General features: G+C 63.7%; 1 protein-coding gene across 1 annotated transcript in view; it reads right to left on the reverse strand.

Annotated features, from left to right (window-relative positions):
- Window positions 1-20,173, reverse strand: part of LOC122546186 (apical endosomal glycoprotein-like) — a 556,180-nt gene that overhangs the window by 486,975 nt on the left and 49,032 nt on the right. The gene's annotated exons all lie outside the window — the stretch shown is intronic.

Genomic DNA, 20,173 nt, shown 5'->3' on the forward strand with positions numbered 1-20,173 from the left:
GGTAAGGGGGGCAGAGACAGAGGGGGTAAGGGGGGCAGAGACAGAGGGGGTAAGGAAGGACACAGGGATTGAGGTGGTAATGGGGGGCTAAGGGACTGAGGGGGTAAGGTGGTACAGAGACTAAGGGGGTAAGGGGTGGCACAGGGTCTGAGGGAGTAAGGGGACAGAGGGACTGAGGGGGTAAGGGGGGAGACACAGGGACTGAGGGTGTAAGGGGACACAGGGACTGAGGGGGGAAGGGGGAACACAGGGAATGAGGGGGTGAGGGGGGACAGAGGGACTGAGGGGGTAAAGGGGGTCACAGGGACTGAGGGCGTGAGGGGGGGGCAGGCACTGAGGGGATAAGGGTGGACACAGGGACTGGGGGGAAGGAGGGGACACAGGCTGAGGGGGTAAGGGGGCACAGGGACTGTGGGCATAAAGGGGACACAGGGACTGAGGGGGTAAGGGGGTACAGGGACTGAAGGGGTAATGGGAGACAGGGACTGAGGGGGTGAGGGGGAACAGAGGGGGAAAGTGGCGACAAGGACTGAGGGGGAAAAGGGGGGGGAACAGGGACTGAGTTGGGAATGGGGGGACACAGGGACTGAGGGGGAAATGGGGGACAGGGACTGAGGGGGTAAGGGGGAACACAGGGACTGAGGGGGTGAGGAGGACACAGGGACTGAGGGGGTAAGTAGGGGACACAGGGTCTTAGGGGGTAATGGGGGACACAAGGAGAGAAGGGGTAAGGGGGGACTGAGGGGGTGAGGGGGGGCACAGGGGCTGAGGGGGTAAGGTTGGACAGGGACTGAGGGGGTAAGGGGCAGACACAGGCACTGAGGGGGTAGGGGGACACAGAGACTGACGGGGCAAGGGGGTCAGGGACTGAGGGAGTATGGGAGGACACGGACTGAGGAGGTAAGGGGGGACACAGGGACTGAGGGGGTGGGGGGGACACAGGGACTGAGGAGGTAAGGGGGGACACAGGGACTGAGGAGGTAAGGGGGGACACAGGGACTGAGGGGGTAAGGGGTGGACACAGGGACTGGGGGGTAAGGGGGGCACAGGGACTGAGGGGGTAAGGGGGGACACAGGGACTGAGGGGTGAGGGGGGACACAGGGACTGAGGGGTTAAGGGGGGCACAAGGACTGAGGGTAAGGGGCGGACACAGGGACTGAGGGGGTAAGGGGGGCACAGGGACTGAGGGGGTAAGGGGCAGACACAAGGACTGGTGGGGAAAGCGGGGACACAGGGCTGAGGGAGTAAGGGGACATAGGGACTGAGGGGGTAAGGGGGAACACAGGGACTGAGGGGGTAAGGGGGAACACAGGGACTGAGGGTGTGAGGGAGAACACAGGGACTGAGGGAGTGTGGGGGGACAGAGGGACTGAGGGGGTAAGGGGGGGACACGGACTGAGGGGGTAAGGGGGGCAGAGACAGAGGGGGTAAGGAAGGGCACAAGGATTGAGGTGGTAATGGGGGGCACAGGGACTGAGGGGGTAAGGGGGAACACACGGACTGAGGGAGTGAGGGGGGACAGAGGGACTGAGGGGGTAAGGGGACACAGGGACTAAGGGGGTAAGGGGGGGACAGAGGGACTGAGTGGGTAAGGGGGGTCACAGGGACTGAGTGGGTAAGGGGGGGACTCAGGGACTGAGTGGGTAAATGGGGAAAGAGGGATTGAGGGGGTAAGGGGGGACACAGGGACTGGGGGGGTAAGGGGGGCAGGGACTGAGGGGTTAAGAGGGGGACACAGGGACTGAGGTGGTAAGGGGCGACAGGAACTGAGGGGGTAAGGGGGCTCACAGGGACTGAGGGGGTAAGGGGGGCAGAGTCAGAGGGGGTAAGGAAGGACACAGGGATTGAGGTGGTAATGGGGGGCACAGGGACTGAGGGGGTAAGGTGGTACAGGGACTGAGGGGGTAAGGGGTGGCACAGGGAGTGAGGGAGTAAGGGGGAACACAGGGACTGAGGGGTTAAGGGGGAACACAGTGACTGAGGGGGTGAGGGGGAACACAGGGACTGAGGGAGTGTGGGGGGACAGAGGGACTGAGGGGGTAAAGGGGGACAGAGGTACTGAGGGGTAAGGGGACACAGGGACTGAGGGGGTGAGGGGGGGACAGGGACTGAGGGGATAAGGGTGGACACAGGGACTGGGGGGAAGGGGGGACACAGGGCTGAGGGGGTAAGGGGGCACAGGGACTGAGGGGGTAAGGGGGAACACAGGGACTGAGGGGGTGAGGGGGAACACAGGGACTGAGGGAGTGTGGGGGGACAGAGGGACTGAGTGGGTAAAGGGGGACACAGGGACTGAGGGGGTAAGGGGACACAGGGACTGAGGGGGTGAGGGGGGGACAGGGACTGAGGGGATAAGGGTGGACACGGACTGGGGGGAAGGGGGGACACAGGGCTGAGGGGGTAAGGGGGCACAGGGACTGAGGGGATAAGGGGGACATAGGGACTGAGTGGGTAAGGGGGAACACAGGGACTGAGGGGGTAAGGGGGGACACAGGGACTGAGGGGGTAAGGGGGTCAGACAGAGGGGGTTAGGAAGGACACAGGGATTGAGGTGGTAATGGGAGGCACAGTGACTGAGGGGGTAAGGTGGTACAGGGACTGAGGGGGTAAGGGGTGGCACAGGGACTGAGGGGGTAAGGCGGAACACAGGGACTGAGGGAGTGAGGGGGGACAGAGGGACTGACGGGGTAAGGGGTTAGAGGGACTGAGGGGGTAAGGGGTGACACAGGGACTGAGGGGGTAAGGGGGGGACACAGGGACTGAGTGGGTAAGGGGGGGACACAGGAACTGAGAGGTTAAGGGGGGCACAAGGACTGAGGGGATAAGGGGAGGAGACCGGGACTGAGGGGGTAAGGGGGGGACACAGGGACTGAGGGGTGAGGGGGGACAGAGGGACTGAGGGGGTAAGGGTGGACAGGGACTGAGGGGATAAGAGGGGGACACAGGGACTGTGGGGTGAGGGGGGACACAGGGACTGAGGGGTTAAGGGGGGCACAAGGACTGAGGGGTTAAGGTGGGCACAAGGACAGAGGGGGTAAGGGGGATAGGGACTGAGGGGGTAAGGGGCGGACACAGGGAGTGAGGGGGTAAGGGGGTCATAGGGACTGAGGGGGTAAGGGGTGGACACAGGGACTGGGGGGTAAGGGGGGCACAGGGACTGAGGGGGTAAGGGGTGGCACAGGGACTGAGGGGGTAAGGGGGGACACAGGGACTGAGGGGTGAGGGGGGACACAGGGACTGAGGGGTTAAGGGGGGCACAAGGACTGAGGGGGTAAGGGGCAGACACAGGGACTGAGGGGGTAAGGGGGGACACAGGGACTGAGGGGTGAGGGGGGACACAGGGACTGAGGGGTTAAGGGGGGCACAAGGACTGAGGGGTTAAGGTGGGCACAAGGACAGAGGGGGTAAGGGGGATAGGGACTGAGGGGGTAAGGGGCGGACACAGGGAGTGAGGGGGTAAGGGGGGACATAGGGACTGAGGGGGTAAGGGGTGGACACAGGGACTGGGGGGTAAGGGGGGCACAGGGACTGAGGGGGTAAGGGGTGGCACAGGGACTGAGGGGGTAAGGGGGGACACAGGGACTGAGGGGTGAGGGGGGACACAGGGACTGAGGGGTTAAGGGGGGCACAAGGACTGAGGGGGTAAGGGGCAGACACAGGGACTGAGGGGGTAAGGGGGGGCACAGCGACTGAGGGGGTAAGGGGCAGACACAGGCACTGAGGGGGTAAGGGGGGAAACAAGGACTGGTGGGGAAAGGGGGGACACTGGGCTGAGGGAGTAAGGGGACATAGGGACTGAGAGGGTAAGGGGGAACACAGGGACTGAGGGGGTAAGGGGCAACACAGGGACTGAGGGGGTGAGGGAGAACACAGGGACTGAGGGAGTGTGGGGGACAGAGGGACTGAGGGGGTAAGGGGGGACACGGACTGAGGGGGTAAGGGCGGCAGGGACAGAGGGGGTAAGGAAGGGCACAAGGATTGAGGTGGTAATAGGGGGCACAGGGACTGAGGGGGTAAGGGGTGGCACAGGGACTTAGGGGATAAGGAGGAACACACGGACTGAGGGAGTGAGGGGGGACAGAGGGACTGAGGGGGTAAGGGGACATAGGGAGTGAGGGGGTAAGGGGGGGACACAGGGACTAAGGGGGTAAGGGGGGGACACAGGGACTGAGTGGGTAAGGGGGGGGGGGCACAGGGACTGAGGGGGTGAGGGGGAACACAGGGACTGAGGGAGTGTGGGGGGACAGAGGGACTGAGGGGGTAAAGGGGGACAGAGGGACTGAGGGGGTAAGGGGACACAGGGACTGAGGGGGTGAGGGGGGGACAGGGACTGAGGGGATAAGAGTGGACACAGGGACTGGGGGGAAGGGGGGACACAGGGACTGAGGGGGTGAGGGGGAACACAGGGACTGAGGGAGTGTGGGGGGACAGAGGGACTGAGTGGGTAAAGGGGGACACAGGGACTGAGGGGATAAGGGGACACAGGGACTGAGGGGGTGAGGGGGGGACAGGGACTGAGGGGATAAGGGTGGACACAGGGACTGGGGGGAAGGGGGGACACAGGGCTGAGGGGGTAAGGGGGCACAGGGACTGAGGGGATAAGGTGGACACAGGGACTGAGGGGGTAAGGGGGAACACAGGGACTGAGGGGGTAAGGGGGGTCACAGGGACTGAGGGGGTAAGGGGGGACACAGGGACTGAGGGGGTAAGGAGTCAGACAGAGGGGGTAAGGAAGGACACAGGGATTGAGGTGGTAATGGGAGGCACAGTGACTGAGGGGGTAAGGTGGCACAGGGACTGAGGGGGTAAGGCGGAACACAGGGACTGAGGGAGTGAGGGGGACAGAGGGACTGAGGGGGTAAGGGGACAGAGGGACTGAGGGGGTAAGGGGGGACACAGGGACTGAGGGGGTAAGGGGGGGACACAGGGCCTGAGGGGGTAAGGGGAGGACACCGGGACTGAGGGGGTAAGGGGGGACACAGGGACTGAGGGGTGAGGGGGGACAGAGGGACTGAGGGGGTAAGGGTGGACAGGGAATGAGGGGGTAAGGGGGACACAGGGACTCTGGGGGTAAGGGGGAACAGGGACTGAGGGGGTAAGGGGGGACACAGGGACTGAGGGGTGAGGGGGGACACAGGGACTGAGGGGTTAAGGGGGGCACAAGGACTGAGGGGGTAAGGGGCGGACACAGGGACTGAGGGGGTAAGGGGGTACAGGGACGGAGGGGTTAAAGGGGGTCACAGGGATTGAGGGGGTGGGGGGGACAGGGACTGAGGGGGTAAGGGGGTCAAGGTCTGAGTGGGTAAGGGAGGACACGGACTGAGAGGGTAAGGGGCGGACACAGGGACTGAGAGGGTGGGGGGGACACAGAGACTGAGGGGGTAAGGGTGTCAGGGACTGAGCGGGTAAGGGAGGACACGGACTGAGGGGGTAAGGGGCGGACACAGGGACTGAGGGGGTAAGGGGGGACATAGGGACTGAGGGGGTAAGGGGTGGACTCAGGGACTGAGGGGGTAAGGGAGGCACAGGGACTGAGGGGGTAAGGGGGTACAGGGACTGAGGGGGTAAGAGGGACACAGGGACTGAGGGGTGAGGGGGGACACAGGGACTGAGGGGTTAAGGGGGGCACAAGGACAGAGCGGGTAAGGGGCGGACACACGGACTGAGGGGGTAAGGGGGGCACAGGGACTGAGGGGGTAAGGGGCAGACACAGGCACTGAGGGGGTAAGGGGGGACACAGGAACTGAGGGGGTAAAGGGGGACACAGGAACCGGTGGGGAAGGGCGGGACACAGGGCTGAGGGGGTAAGGGGGCAGGGACTGAGGGGAGAAGGGTGCTCACAGGGACAGAGGGGGTAAGGGGGAACACAGGGACTGAGGGGGTGAGGCAGGCATACGGACTGAGGGGGTAAGGGGGACATAGGGACTGAGGGGGTAAGGGGGGCACACGGACTGGGGGTTAAGGGGGGACATAGGGACTGAGGGGGTAAGGGGGGGCCATAGGGACTGAGGGGGATGGGTGGACACGGGGACTGAGGGGGTAAGGGGGCACAGGGACTGAGGGAGTAAGGGGGGACACAGGAACTGAGGGGGTAAGTGGGGACACAGGGACTTTGGTGGTAAGGGGAGGCACAGGGACTGGGAGGGTGGGGGACACATGGGGATTGAGGGGGTAAAGGGGTACAGGGACTGAAGGGGTAAGGGGGGACACAGGGCTGAGGGGGTAAGGGGAACTCGGCGACTGAGGGGTTAAGGGGGGCAGGGACTGAGGGGGTAAGGGGGGACACAGGGACGGGGGGAAGGGGGGACACAGGACTGATGGGGTAAAGGGTGACACAGGGACTAAGGGGACAAGGGGGCTCACAGGGACTGAGGGGGTAAGGGGGGCATACGGACTGAGGGGGTGAGGGGGACATAGGGACTGAGAGGGTAAGGGGGGCACAGGGACTGGGTGATAAGGGGGGACATAGGGACTGAGGGGTTAAGGGGCGGACACAGGGACTGAGGGGGCAAGGGGGGCACTGGGACTGAGGGGGTAAGGGGCGGACACAGGCACTGAGGAGGTAAGGGGGGACAGGGACTGAGGGGGTAAGAGGGTTCAGGGACTGAAGGGGTAAGGGGGGGGACACAGGGACAGAGGGGGTGAGGGGGGAGACAGGGACTGAGGGGGTAAGGGGTGACACAGGGACTGAAGGGGTAAGGGTTCACAGGGACTGAGGGGGTGAGAGGTGACAGAGGGACTGAGGGGAAAAGGGGGGACACAGGGACTGAGGAGGAAATGGGGGACAGGGACTGAGGGAGTAAGGTGGAACACAGGGACTGAGGGGGTGAGGGGGGACACAGGGACTGAGGGAGTAAGGGGGCGCAGGGACTGAGGGGGTAAGGGGGAACACAGGGACTGAGAAGGTAAGGGGGGCAGAGACTGAGGGATTAAGGTGTTACAGGGACTGAGGGAATAAGGGGAAACACAGGGACTGAGGGGATGAGGGGGAACACAGACTGAGGGGCTGAGGGGCAACACATGGACTGAAGGAGTGAGGGGGGACAGAGGGACTGAGGGGGTGAGGGGGGACACAGGGACTGAGGGGATCAGGGGAGGAAACGGAGACGGAGGGCGTAAGGGGGAACACAGGGACTGAGGGGTAAGGGGAGGAAACGGAGACTGAGGGGGTAAGGGGGCACAGGGACTGAGGGGGTAAGGGGAGGAAACGGAAACTGAAGGGGTAAGGAGGCATAGAGTCTGAGGGGGTAAAGGGGGTCACAGGGATTGAGGGGGTGAGGGGGGACAGGGACTGAGGGGATAAGGGGGCTCACAGGGAGTGAAGGGGCAAGGGCATCACAGGGACTGAGGAGGTGAGGGGGGACAGAGGGACTGAGGGAGAAAGGGGCGACAGGGACTGAGGGGGCAAGGGGGGCACTGGGACTGAGGGGGTAAGGGGCGGACACAGGCACTGAGGAGGTAAGGGGGGACAGGGACTGAGGGGGTAAGAGGGTTCAGGGACTGAAGGGGTAAGGGGGGGACACAGGGACAGAGGGGGTGAGGGGGGAGACAGGGACTGAAGGGGTAAGGGGTGACACAGGGACTGAAGGGGTAAGGGTTCACAGGGACTGAGGGGGTGAGAGGTGACAGAGGGACTGAGGGGGAAAGGGGGGACACAGGGACTGAGGGGGAAATGGGGGACAGGGACTGAGGGAGTAAGGGGGAACACAGGGACTGAGGGGGTGAGGGGGGACACAGGGACTGAGGGGGTAAGGGGGAACACAGGGACTGAGAAGGTAAGGGGGGCAGAGACTGAGGGATTAAGGTGTTACAGGGACTGAGGGAATAAGGGGAAACACAGGGACTGAGGGGATGAGGGGGAACACAGACTGAGGGGCTGAGGGGGAACACATGGACTGAAGGAGTGAGGGGGGACAGAGGGACTGAGGGGGTAAGGGGGGCACACGGACTGGGGGTTAAGGGGGGACATAGGGACTGAGGGGGTAAGGGGGGGCCATAGGGACTGAGGGGGATGGGTGGACACGGGGACTGAGGGGGTAAGGGGGCACAGGGACTGAGGGAGTAAGGGGGGACACAGGAACTGAGGGGGTAAGTGGGGACACAGGGACTTTGGTGGTAAGGGGAGGCACAGGGACTGGGAGGGTGGGGGACACATGGGGATTGAGGGGGTAAAGGGGTACAGGGACTGAAGGGGTAAGGGGGGACACAGGGCTGAGGGGGTAAGGGGAACTCGGCGACTGAGGGGTTAAGGGAGGCAGGGACTGAGGGGGTAAGGGGGGACACAGGGACGGGGGGAAGGGGGGACACAGGGACGGGGGGAAGGGGGGACACAGGACTGATGGGGTAAGGGGTGACACAGGGACTAAGGGGACAAGGGGGCTCACAGGGACTGAGGGGGTAAGGGGGGCATACGGACTGAGGGGGTGAGGGGGACATAGGGACTGAGGGGGTAAGGGGGGCACATGGACTGGGGGTTAAGGGGGGACATAGGGACTGAGGGGTTAAGGGGCGGACACAGGGACTGAGGGGGCAAGGGGGGCACTGGGACTGAGGGGGTAAGGGGTGGACACAGGCACTGAGGAGGTAAGGGGGGACAGGGACTGAGGGGGTAAGAGGGTTCAGGGACTGAAGGGGTAAGGGGGGGACACAGGGACAGAGGGGGTGAGGGGGGAGACAGGGACTGAGGGGGTAAGGGGTGACACAGGGACTGAAGGGGTAAGGGTTCACAGGGACTGAGGGGGTGAGAGGTGACAGAGGGACTGAGGGGAAAAGGGGGGACACAGGGACTGAGGAGGAAATGGGGGACAGGGACTGAGGGAGTAAGGGGGAACACAGGGACTGAGGGGGTGAGGGGGGACACAGGGACTGAGGGGGTAAGGGGGCGCAGGGACTGAGGGGGTAAGGGGGAACACAGGGACTGAGAAGGTAAGGGGGGCAGAGACTGAGGGATTAAGGTGTTACAGGGACTGAGGGAATAAGGGGAAACACAGGGACTGAGGGGATGAGGGGGAACACAGACTGAGGGGCTGAGGGGCAACACATGGACTGAAGGAGTGAGGGGGGACAGAGGGACTGAGGGGGTGAGGGGGGACACAGGGACTGAGGGGATCAGGGGAGGAAACGGAGACGGAGGGCGTAAGGGGGAACACAGGGACTGAGGGGTAAGGGGAGGAAACGGAGACTGAGGGGGTAAGGGGGCACAGGGACTGAGGGGGTAAGGGGAGGAAACGGAAACTGAAGGGGTAAGGAGGCATAGGGTCTGAGGGGGTAAAGGGGGTCACAGGGATTGAGGGGGTGAGGGGGGACAGGGACTGAGGGGATAAGGGGGCTCACAGGGAGTGAAGGGGCAAGGGCATCACAGGGACTGAGGAGGTGACGGGGGGAAAGAGGGACTGAGGGAGAAAGGGGCGACAGGGACTGAGGGGGTGAGGGGGGACACAGGGACTGAGGGAGTAAGGGGGCGCAGGGACTGAGGGGGTAAGGGGGAACACAGGGACTGAGAAGGTAAGGGGGGCAGAGACTGAGGGATTAAGGTGTTACAGGGACTGAGGGAATAAGGGGAAACACAGGGACTGAGGGGATGAGGGGGAACACAGACTGAGGGGCTGAGGGGCAACACATGGACTGAAGGAGTGAGGGGGGACAGAGGGACTGAGGGGGTGAGGGGGGACACAGGGACTGAGGGGATCAGGGGAGGAAACGGAGACGGAGGGCGTAAGGGGGAACACAGGGACTGAGGGGTAAGGGGAGGAAACGGAGACTGAGGGGGTAAGGGGGCACAGGGACTGAGGGGGTAAGGGGAGGAAACGGAAACTGAAGGGGTAAGGAGGCATAGAGTCTGAGGGGGTAAAGGGGGTCACAGGGATTGAGGGGGTGAGGGGGGACAGGGACTGAGGGGATAAGGGGGCTCACAGGGAGTGAAGGGGCAAGGGCATCACAGGGACTGAGGAGGTGAGGGGGGACAGAGGGACTGAGGGAGAAAGGGGCGACAGGGACTGAGGGGGCAAGGGGGGCACTGGGACTGAGGGGGTAAGGGGCGGACACAGGCACTGAGGAGGTAAGGGGGGACAGGGACTGAGGGGGTAAGAGGGTTCAGGGACTGAAGGGGTAAGGGGGGGACACAGGGACAGAGGGGGTGAGGGGGGAGACAGGGACTGAAGGGGTAAGGGGTGACACAGGGACTGAAGGGGTAAGGGTTCACAGGGACTGAGGGGGTGAGAGGTGACAGAGGGACTGAGGGGGAAAGGGGGGACACAGGGACTGAGGGGGAAATGGGGGACAGGGACTGAGGGAGTAAGGGGGAACACAGGGACTGAGGGGGTGAGGGGGGACACAGGGACTGAGGGGGTAAGGGGGAACACAGGGACTGAGAAGGTAAGGGGGGCAGAGACTGAGGGATTAAGGTGTTACAGGGACTGAGGGAATAAGGGGAAACACAGGGACTGAGGGGATGAGGGGGAACACAGACTGAGGGGCTGAGGGGGAACACATGGACTGAAGGAGTGAGGGGGGACAGAGGGACTGAGGGGGTAAGGGGGGCACACAGACTGGGGGTTAAGGGGGGACATAGGGACTGAGGGGGTAAGGGGGGGCCATAGGGACTGAGGGGGATGGGTGGACACGGGGACTGAGGGGGTAAGGGGGCACAGGGACTGAGGGAGTAAGGGGGGACACAGGAACTGAGGGGGTAAGTGGGGACACAGGGACTTTGGTGGTAAGGGGAGGCACAGGGACTGGGAGGGTGGGGGACACATGGGGATTGAGGGGGTAAAGGGGTACAGGGACTGAAGGGGTAAGGGGGGACACAGGGCTGAGGGGGTAAGGGGAACTCGGCGACTGAGGGGTTAAGGGAGGCAGGGACTGAGGGGGTAAGGGGGGACACAGGGACGGGGGGAAGGGGGGACACAGGGACGGGGGGAAGGGGGGACACAGGACTGATGGGGTAAGGGGTGACACAGGGACTAAGGGGACAAGGGGGCTCACAGGGACTGAGGGGGTAAGGGGGGCATACGGACTGAGGGGGTGAGGGGGACATAGGGACTGAGGGGGTAAGGGGGGCACATGGACTGGGGGTTAAGGGGGGACATAGGGACTGAGGGGTTAAGGGGCGGACACAGGGACTGAGGGGGCAAGGGGGGCACTGGGACTGAGGGGGTAAGGGGTGGACACAGGCACTGAGGAGGTAAGGGGGGACAGGGACTGAGGGGGTAAGAGGGTTCAGGGACTGAAGGGGTAAGGGGGGGACACAGGGACAGAGGGGGTGAGGGGGGAGACAGGGACTGAGGGGGTAAGGGGTGACACAGGGACTGAAGGGGTAAGGGTTCACAGGGACTGAGGGGGTGAGAGGTGACAGAGGGACTGAGGGGAAAAGGGGGGACACAGGGACTGAGGAGGAAATGGGGGACAGGGACTGAGGGAGTAAGGGGGAACACAGGGACTGAGGGGGTGAGGGGGGACACAGGGACTGAGGGCGTAAGGGGGCGCAGGGACTGAGGGGGTAAGGGGGAACACAGGGACTGAGAAGGTAAGGGGGGCAGAGACTGAGGGATTAAGGTGTTACAGGGACTGAGGGAATAAGGGGAAACACAGGGACTGAGGGGATGAGGGGGAACACAGACTGAGGGGCTGAGGGGCAACACATGGACTGAAGGAGTGAGGGGGGACAGAGGGACTGAGGGGGTGAGGGGGGACACAGGGACTGAGGGGATCAGGGGAGGAAACGGAGACGGAGGGCGTAAGGGGGAACACAGGGACTGAGGGGTAAGGGGAGGAAACGGAGACTGAGGGGGTAAGGGGGCACAGGGACTGAGGGGGTAAGGGGAGGAAACGGAAACTGAAGGGGTAAGGAGGCATAGGGTCTGAGGGGGTAAAGGGGGTCACAGGGATTGAGGGGGTGAGGGGGGACAGGGACTGAGGGGATAAGGGGGCTCACAGGGAGTGAAGGGGCAAGGGCATCACAGGGACTGAGGAGGTGACGGGGGGAAAGAGGGACTGAGGGAGAAAGGGGCGACAGGGACTGAGGGGGCAAGGGGGGCACTGGGACTGAGGGGGTAAGGGGCGGACACAGGCACTGAGGAGGTAAGGGGGGACAGGGACTGAGGGGGTAAGAGGGTTCAGGGACTGAAGGGGTAAGGGGGGGACACAGGGACAGAGGGGGTGAGGGGGGAGACAGGGACTGAAGGGGTAAGGGGTGACACAGGGACTGAAGGGGTAAGGGTTCACAGGGACTGAGGGGGTGAGAGGTGACAGAGGGACTGAGGGGGAAAGGGGGGACACAGGGACTGAGGGGGAAATGGGGGACAGGGACTGAGGGAGTAAGGGGGAACACAGGGACTGAGGGGGTGAGGGGGGACACAGGGACTGAGGGGGTAAGGGGGAACACAGGGACTGAGAAGGTAAGGGGGGCAGAGACTGAGGGATTAAGGTGTTACAGGGACTGAGGGAATAAGGGGAAACACAGGGACTGAGGGGATGAGGGGGAACACAGACTGAGGGGGTGAGGGGGAACACATGGACTGAAGGAGTGAGGGGGGACAGAGGGACTGAGGGGGTGAGGGGGGACACAGGGACTGAGGGGGTAAGGGGAGGAAACGGAGACGGAGGGCGTAAGGGGGAACACAGGGACTGAGGGGTAAGGGTAGGAAACGGAGACTGAGGGGGTAAGAGGGCACAGGGACTGAGGGGGTAAGGGGAGGAAACGGAAACTGAAGGGGTAAGGAGGCATAGGGTCTGAGGGGGTAAAGGGGGTCACAGGGATTGAGGGGGTGAGGGGGGACAGGGACTGAGGGGATAACGGGGCTCACAGGGAGTGAAGGGGCAAGGGCATCATAGGGACTGAGGAGGTGAGGGGGGACAGAGGGACTGAGGGAGAAAGGAGCGACAGGGACTGAGGGGGTAAGGGGGGGACACAGGGACTGAGTTGGGAATGGGGGGACACAGGGACTGAAGGGGAAATGGGGGACAGGGACTGAGGGGGTAAGGGGGAACACGGACAGAGGAGGTGAGGGGGGACACAGGGACTGAGGGGGTAATGGGGGACACAGGAACTGAGGGGGTAATGGGGGACACAAGGAGAGAAGGGGTAAGGGCGGACAGAGGGACTGAGGGGGTAATGGGGGACACAAGGAGAGAAGGGGTAAGGGGGGACAGAGGGACTGAGGGGTTGAGGGGGGACACAGGAGCTGAGGGGGTAAGGGGGGACTGGGACTGAGGGGGTAAGGGGGGACACCGGCACTGAGGGGGTAATGGGGGACAGAGGGACTGAGGGGGTTAGGGGCAACTTGGGGACTGAGGGGGTAAGGGGGCACTGGGACTGAGGGGATAAGGGGGTTCACAGGGACTGAGGGGATAAAGGGGGGCACAAGGTCTGAGGGGGTAAGGGGGGCAGTGACAGAGGGGGTAAGGAAGGACACAGGGATTGAGGTGGTAATGGGGGCACAAGGACTGAGGGGGTAAGGTGGTACAGGGACTGAGGGTGTAAGGGGGCACAGGGACTGAGGGGGGAAGGGGGAACACAGGGACTGAGGGGGTGAGTGGGGACAGAGGGACTGAGGGGGTAAGGGGGGACACAGGGACTGAGGGTGTAAGGGGGCACAGGGACTGAGGGGGGAAGGGGGAACACAGGGACTGAGGGGGTGAGTGGGGACAGAGGGACTGAGGGGGTAAAGGGCAACACGGGGACTGAAGGGGATAAGGGTGGACACAGGGACTGGGGGAAGGGGGGACACAGGGCTAAGGGGGTAAGGGGGCACAGGGACTGAGGGGGTAACGGGGCACAGGGACAGAAGCGGTAATGGGGGACCCAGAGACTGAGGGCGTGAGGGGGAACAGAGGGACAGAGGGGGAAAGGGGCGACAGGGACTGAGGGGGTAAGGGGTGGGGGGGGGACACAGGGACTGAGTTGGGAATGGGGGGACACAGGGACTGAGGGGGAAATGGGGGGACAGGGACTGAGGGGGTAATGGCAGACAGGGACTGAGGGGGTAAGGGGGAACACAGGGACTGAGGGGGTAGGGGGGGACACAGGGACTGAGGGGGTAAGGGGGACACAAGGAGAGAAGGGGTAAGGGGGGACATAGGGACTGAGGAGGTGAGGGGGGACACAGGGGCTCAGTGGGTAAGGGGGTACAGGGACTGAGGGGATAAGAGGGTACAGGGACTGAGGGGGTAAGGGGGGACACAGGGACTGAGGGGTGAGGGGGGACACAGGGGCTGAGTGGGTAAGGGGGTACAGGGACTGAGGGGATAAGGGGGTACAGGGACTGAGGGGTTAAGGGGGGCACAAGGACTGAGGGGGTAAGGGGCGGACACAGGGACTGAGGGGGTAAGGGGGGCACAGGTACTGAGGGGTTAAATGGCAGACACAGGCACTGAGGGGGTAAGGGGGGACACAGGGACTGGTGGGGAAGGGGGGACACAGGGACTGGTGGGGAAGGGGGGACACAGGGCTGAGGGAGTAAGGGGACACAGGGACTGAGGGGGTAAGGGGGAACACAGGGACTGAGGGGGTGAGGGGGAACACAGGGACTGGGGGGACAGAGGGACTGAGGGGGTAAGGGGGGACACGCACTGAGGGGGTAAGGGGGCACAGGGACTGAGGGGATAAAGGGGGGCACACGGGGACTGAGGGGGTAAGGGGGGCAGAGACAGAGGGGGTAAGGAAGGACACAGGGATTGAGGTGGTAATGGGGGCACAAGGACTGAGGGGGTAAGGTGGTACAGGGACTGGGGGGGTAAGGGGTGGCACAGGACTGAGGGGGTAAGGGGGAACACATGGACTGAAGGAGTGAGGGGGGACAGAGGGACTGAGGGGGTAAGGGGACACAGGGGCTGAGGGGGTAAGGGGGGACACAGGGACTGAGGGGGTAAGGGGCGGAAACAGGGACTGAGGGGATAAGGGAGGCACAGGGACTGAGGGGGTAAGGGGATACAGGGACTGAGGGGGTAAGGGGGGACACAGGGACTGAGGGGTGAGGGGGGACACAGGGACTGAGGGGTTAAGGGGGGCACAAGGACTGAGGGGTTAAGGGGCGGACACAGGGACTGAGGGGGTAAGGGGGGACACAGGGACTGAGGGGTGAGGGGGGACACAGGGAATGAGGGGTTAAGGGGGGCACAAGGACTGAGGGGGTAAGGGGCGGACACAGGGACTGAGGGGGTAAGGGGGGCACAGGGACTGAGGGGGTAAGGGGCAGACACAGGCACTGAGGGGGTAAGGGTGGACACAGGGACCGGTGGGGAAGGGGGGACACAGGAACCGGTGGGGAAGGGGGGACACAGGGCTGAGGGAGTAAGGGGACACAGGGACTGAGGGGGTAAGGGGGAACACAGGGACTGAGGGGGTGAGGGGGAACACAGGGACTGGGGGGACAGAGGGACTGAGGGGGTAAGGGGGGACACGGACTGAGGGGATAAGGGGACACAGGGACTGGGGGGGAAGGGGGGACACAGGGACTGAGGGGATAAAGGGGGGCACACGGTCTGAGGGGGTAAGGGGGGCAGAGACAGAGGGGGTTAGGAAGGACACAGGGATTGAGGTGGTAATGGAGGGCACAAGGACTGAGGGGGTAAGGTGGTACAGGGACTGAGGGGGTAAGGGGTGGCACAGGGACTGAGGGAGTAAGGGGACAGAGGGACTGAGGGGGTAAGGGTGGACACAGGGACTGAGGGTGTAAGGGGGCACAGGGACTGAGGGGGGAAGGGGAAACACAGGGACTGAGGGGGTGAGTGGGGACAGAGGGACTGAGGGGGTAAAGGGCAACACGGGGACTGAAGGGGTAAAGGGGGACACAGGGACTGAGGGCGTGAAGGGGCAACGGGGACTGAGGGGATAAGGGTGGACACCGGGACTGGGGGGAAGGGGGGACACAGGGCTGAGGGGATAAGGGGGCACAGGGACTGAGGGGATAAGGGGGACACAGGGACTGAGGGGGTAACGGGGTACAGGGACTGAATCGGTAATGGGGGACCCAGAGACTAAGGGGGTGAGGGGGGACAGAGGGACAGAGGGGGAAAGGGGCGACAGGGACTGAGGGGGTAAGGGGTGGGGGGGGACACAGGGACTGAGTTGGGAATGGGGGGATACAGGGACTGAGGGGGAAATGGGGGACAGGGACTGAGGGGGTAATGGCAGACAGGGACTGAGGGGGTAAGGGGGAACACAAGTACTGAGGGGGTAGGGGGGACAAAAGGAGAGAAGGGGTAAGGGGGGACATAAGGACTGAGGGGGTGAGGGGGGGACACAGGGGCTGAGTGGGTAAGGGGGGACAGGGACTGAGGGGGTAAGGGGCAGACACAGGCACTGAGTGGGTAAGGGGGAACAGGGACTGAGGGGCTAAGGGAGGACACGGACTGAGGGGGTAAGGGGGGGACACAGGGACTGAGAGGGTGGGGGGGACACAGGGACTGAGAGGGTGGGGGGGACACAGAGACTGAGGGGGTAAGGGGGTCAGGGACTGAGGGGTTAAAGGGAGGACAGGCACTGAGGAGGTAAGAGGGACACAGGGACTGAGGTGGCAAGGGGCGACACGGGGACTGAGGGGGTAAAGGGGGACACGGACTGAGGGGGTAGTAGGGGGATAGGGACTGAGATGGTAACGGGGGGACACAGGGACTGAGGGGGTAAGGGGGCACACAGGGACTGAGGGGTTAGGGTGGGCATAAGGACTGAGGGGGTAAGGGGGACATAGGGACTGAGGGGGTAAGGGGCGGACACAGGGACTGAGGGGGTAAGGGGGGCACAGGGACTGAGGGGATAAGGGGGTACAGGGACTGAGGGGTGAGGGGGGACACAGGGACTGAGGGGTTAAGGGGGGCACAAGGACTGAGGGGGTAAGGGGCGGACACAGGGACTGAGGGGGTAAGGGGTGACACAGGGACTGAGGGGTGAAGGGGGACACAGTGACTGAGGGGTTAAAGGGGTGCACAAGGACTGAGGGGGTAAGGGGCGTAAAAACAGGGACTGAGGGGGTAAGGGGGGGCACAGGTACTGAGGGGTTAAAGGGCAGACACAGGCACTGAGGGGGTAAGGGGGGACACAGGGACTGGTGGGGAAGGGGGGACACAGGGACTGGTGGGGAAGGGGGGACACAGGGCTGAGGGAGTAAGGGGACACAGGGACTGAGGGGGTAAGGGGGAACACAGGGACTGAGGGGGTGAGGGGGAACACAGGGACTGGGGGGACAGAGGGACTGTGGGGGTAAGGGGGGACACGCACTGAGGGGGTAAGGGGCGGACACAGGGACTGAGGGGGTAAGGGGGGCATAAGGACTGACGGGGTAAGGGGCAGACACAGGCACTGAGCGGGTAAGGGGGGACACAGGGACCGGTGGGGAAGGGGGGACACAGGGCTGAGGGAGTAAGGGGACACAGGGACTGAGGGGATAAAGGGGGGGCACACGGGGACTGAGGGGGTAAGGGGGGCAGAGACAGAGGGGGTAAGGAAGGACACAGGGATTGAGGTGGTAATGGGGGGCACAAGGACTGAGGGGGTAAGGTGGTACAGGGACTGGGGGGGTAAGGGGGAACACATGGACTGAAGGAGTGAGGGGGGACAGAGGGACTGAGGGGGTAAGGGGACACAGGGGCTGAGGGGGTAAGGGGGGACACAGGGTCTGAGGGGGTAAGGGGCGGACACAGGGACTGAGGGGATAAGGGAGGCACAGGGACTGAGGGGGTAAGGGGGGACACAGGGACTGAGAGGGTAAGGGGGGACACAAGGACTGAGGGGTGAGGGGGGACACAGGGACTGAGGGGTTAAGGGGGGCACAAGGACTGAGGGGTTAAGGGGCGGACACAGGGACTGAGGGTGTAAGGGGGGACACAGGGACTGAGGGGTGAGGGGGGACACAGGGACTGAGGGGTTAAGGGGGGCACAAGGACTGAGGGGGTAAGGGGCAGACACAGGCACTGAGGGGGTAAGGGTGGACACAGGGACCGGTGGGGAAGGGGGGACACAGGGCTGAGGGAGTAAGGGGACACAGGGACTGAGGGGGTAAGGGGGAACACAGGGACTGAGGGGGTGAGGGGGATCACAGGGACTGGGGGGACAGAGGGACTGAGGGGGTAAGGGGGGACACGGACTGAGGAGATAAGGGGACACAGGGACTGGGGGGGAAGGTGGGACACAGGGACTGAGGGGATAAAGGGGGGCACACGGTCTGAGGGGGTAAGGGGGGCAGAGACAGAGGGGGTTAGGAAGGACACAGGGATTGAGGTGGTAATGGAGGGCACAAGGACTGAGGGGGTAAGGTGGTACAGGGACTGAGGGGGTAAGGGGTGGCACAGGGACTGAGGGAGTAAGGGGACAGAGGGACTGAGGGGGTAAGGGGGGACACAGGGACTGAGGGTGTAAGGGGGCACAGGGACTGAGGGTGTAAGGGGACACAGGGACTGAGGGGGTGAGGGGGGACACAGGGACTGAGGGGGTAAGGGGGGACACAGGGACTGAGGGTGTAAGGGGGCACAGGGACTGAGGGTGTAAGGGGACACAGGGACTGAAGGGGTAAAGGGGGACACAGGGACTGAGGACGTGAGGGGGCGACGGGGACTGAGGGGATAAGGGTGGACACAGGGAATGGGGGGAAGGGGGGACACAGGGCTGAGGGGATAAGGGGGCACAGGGACTGAGGGGATAAGGGGGACACAGGGACTGAGGGGGTAACGGGGTACAGGGACTGAAGCAGGAATGGGGGACCCAGAGACTAAGGGGGTGAGGGGGGACAGAGGGACAGAGGGGGAAAGGGGCGACAGGGACTGAGGGGGTAAGGGGGGGGGACACAGGGACTGAGTTGGGAATGGGGGGACACAGGGACTGAGGGGGAAATGGGGGACAGGGACTGAGGGGGTAATGGCAGACAGGGACTGAGGGGGTAAGGGGGAACACAAGTACTGAGGGGGTAGGGGGGACAAAAGGAGAGAAGAGGTAAGGGGGGACATAGGGACTGAGGGGGTGAGGGGGGGCACAGGGGCTGAGTGGGTAAGGGGGGACAGGGACTGAGGGGGTAAGGGGCAGACACAGGCACTGAGGGGGTAAGGGGGGGACACAGGGACTGAGAGGGTGGGGGGGACACAGAGACTGAGGGGGTAAGGGGGTCAGGGACTGAGGGGTTAAAGGGAGGACAGGCACTGAGGAGGTAAGAGGGACACAGGGACTGAGGTGGCAAGGGACGACACGGGGACTGAGGGGGTAAAGGGGGACACAGGGACTGAGGGGCTAGTGGGGGGATAGGGACTGAGATGGTAACGGGGGGACACAGGGACTGAGGGGGTAAGGGGCGGACACAGGGACTGAGGGGATAAGGGAGGCACAGGGACTGAGGGGTAACGGGGTACAGGGACTGAGGGGGTAAGGGGGGACACAGGGACTGAGGGGTGAGGGGGGACACAGGGACTGAGGGGTTAAGGAGGGCACAAGGACTGAGGGGGTAAGGGGCGGACACAGGGACTGAGGGGGTAAGTGGGAACACAGAGACTGAGGGTGAAAGGGGGGGCAGGGACTGAGAGGGTAAGGGGGGGACACAGAGCCTGAGGGGGTAAGGGGGGACAGCGACTGAGGGGGTAAGGGGGCGATACAGGGACTGAGGTGGGAATGGGGGGACACAGGGACTGAGGGGGTAAGGGGGACAGGGACTGAGGTGGTAACGGGGGGACACAGGCACTGAGGGGGTAAGGGGGACACAAGGAGAGAAGGGGTAAGGGGGGACATAGGGACTGAGGGGGTGAGGGGGGACACAGGGGCTGAGTGGGTAAGGGGGTATAGGGACTGAGGGGATAAGGGGGTACAGGGACTGAGGGGGTAAGGGGGACACAAGGAGAGAAGGGGTAAGGGGGGACATAGGGACTGAGGGGGTGAGGGGAGACACAGGGCTGAGGGGGTAAGGGACACCGGGACTGAGGGGGTAAGGGGGAACACAGGGACTGAGAAGGTAAGGGGGGCAGAGACAGAGGGATTAAGGTGTTACAGGCACTGAGGGAGTAAGGGGTAACACAGGGACTGAGGGGATGAGGGGGAACACAGACTGAGGGGGTGAGGGGGAACACAGGGACTGAGGGAGTGAGGGGGGACAGAGGGACTGAGGGGGTGAGGGGGGACAGAGGGACTGAGGGGGTGAGGGGAGCCACAGGGACTGAGGGGGTAATGGGGGACACAAGGAGAGAAGGGGTAAGGGGGGA

This window comes from Chiloscyllium plagiosum, unplaced genomic scaffold, assembly GCF_037043375.1.
Source record: "Chiloscyllium plagiosum isolate Xiang-an unplaced genomic scaffold, Cpla_swu_hap1 HiC_scaffold_21, whole genome shotgun sequence".
NCBI classification, from domain to species: Eukaryota; Metazoa; Chordata; class Chondrichthyes; order Orectolobiformes; family Hemiscylliidae; genus Chiloscyllium; species Chiloscyllium plagiosum.